This window comes from Gekko japonicus, unplaced genomic scaffold, assembly GCF_001447785.1.
Source record: "Gekko japonicus isolate JY-2015 unplaced genomic scaffold, Gekko_japonicus_V1.1 scaffold5616, whole genome shotgun sequence".
Taxonomy (NCBI): Eukaryota; Metazoa; Chordata; class Lepidosauria; order Squamata; family Gekkonidae; genus Gekko; species Gekko japonicus.
The window spans coordinates 26,207-28,138 of NW_015166610.1; the positions used below are offsets into that span (position 1 = coordinate 26,207).

Below are 1,932 nucleotides of genomic sequence, written 5' to 3' on the forward strand. Positions count from 1 at the left end.
CATGAGGGGCCCGGCGGTGGACCTGCAAGGCCGGCAGGAGTGCAAGGAAGCCCCGCGAAGGCCCTCCCTGGCCCCAGGCAGGCAGGGGTGGGGAGAGGCAGGGAGGAAGCAACTTACCCTCTCTCTTCTCCTGCCTCCTCCTGGCTGAATGAGGGCCGGAAGTGGGGCGGCCAGAAGCAGGGGGCGGGGCTTCGTCACGTGCCCCGCCCCCCGTACCTCACCCGGGGGAACTGTGTTCCCCCGCCGAAATGACCTCTGCAGGTAATTGCAACTCTGTTTTCATCTTCTGTCTTCTTGTGCAGCCTCACAGGGGACCATTAGTGAGCTACTCACCAAGGAGAAGGGGTGGGTCTCGTGCTGGAATAGAACCTGCAAAATAGCCTTACCCACATTTTCTTCTTTTTTCACTTGTAGATTAATAGCCTAATGCTTCACAAAAGTGTCCTCTGCCGACCATGTTGCTGCCTTGTAGATGTCCAGGAGAGGCACTCGTTGATGGAATACAGCTGATGACCCTTGCACTTGCATGGAATGTACCTTGACATCAAGAGGACACGGTTCTTCTCCAGCTACCTTGTAGCAGGAACTAATGGCAGTTGCTACCCATCTATACTGACACAGCTTTCCCCTTTTTGCGACCCCAGTAACAAATAAATGATGCTTTGTCTTTACAAAAAGGCCTGGTTCTTTTTAAATAATATATGAGAGCACTTTTAAGAAAAACTAAACTAAAAGAAAGAAAATCTAGACTAGGGTGTAGAACTACCCATTCATTAAATACAGTATCTTTAGGAACAGTGGGTCAATTCTAAGGGCCGCCAGTTTACTGACCCTCCTGGCTAAGGTAATCGGTACAAAAAATGCTACCTTTCTAGTGAGCATAGATAAACAGGAAGAAGCTTCATCAGGTCCCACATAATATTCTTGTTGACCAGTAGGTAAAATGTGGTTTGGATCCTATTACTGTTAGGTGGATCTGAAGCTGGTTGACAGATCGCATCCAAAGAGTGCTTGTGAAGGGTTCCTCATCTTCTTGGAGAGGAGTGACAAGTGGAGTGCCTCAAGGGTCTGTCCTGGGACTGTTTTATTCAACATCTTTACAAATGATTTGGATGAAGGAATAGTGGAAATGCTTATGAAATTTGCAGATGATACTAAATTGGGAGGGGTAGCAAATACGGTAGGAGACAGAGTCAGGATACAGGATGATCCTGACAGTCTGGAAAACTGGGCTAAAACAAAATGAATTTTAATGGGGATAAATGTAAAGTTCTGCATTTAGGTAGGAAAAATCAAATGCATAATTATACGATGGGGGAGACTTATCTTGGCAAAGTATGTGCAAATAGGATCTAGGGGTCTTAGTAGACCATTTGCTGAAAACGAGTCCGCAATGTGATTGTTTTTTGTTTTGTTATTCAGTCACACAGTCGAGTCCGACTCTTCACAACCCCATGGACCACATCATCACGCCAGGCCCTCCTGTCTTTTAGCCTTTTGTTAGTGTCCATGCAATTTTCGACTATGTCAACAGAAGTACAGTGTCCAGATCACGCGAACTGATGGCATCGCTTTACTCTACTCTGGTTAGACTTCACCTCCTGGAGTATTGTGTTCAGTTTTGGGCACCACAATTTAAGAAGGATATAGATAAGCTACAACGTGTCCAGAGGAGGGCAATGAAGATAGTGAGGAGTCTCGCCAGCTCTGGGTCGGGAAATCACTGGAGATTTGGGGTTGGAGCGGAAGGACCTCAGAGAGCTATAATGCCATTGGGCCTCCCGTTATCCAACTCAAGAGGCAGCGCTGTGAGCCGGGATGGCCCAGTTCCAGCAGCTACGGACTGACTGGGGATGGAGGCCTTTAGGACAAACAAGAGTGGGCCCGCAACAAAATGTTGCTTTTCTCTCCCCCCCTCCCCTCCTCTCCGTT

At 47.8% G+C, this 1,932-nt stretch overlaps 1 long non-coding RNA gene across 1 annotated transcript in view; it reads left to right on the plus strand.

The window, feature by feature from the left end:
• The window catches only part of LOC107111426, a 13,335-nt gene extending 12,682 nt beyond the window's left edge, over window positions 1-653 (plus strand). The window contains exon 4 of the long non-coding RNA XR_001482557.1: window positions 415-653. This is a non-coding gene — a long non-coding RNA (uncharacterized LOC107111426). The remainder of the gene's footprint in view (window positions 1-414) is intronic.
• The last annotated feature ends 1,279 nt before the right edge of the window (window positions 654-1,932 follow it).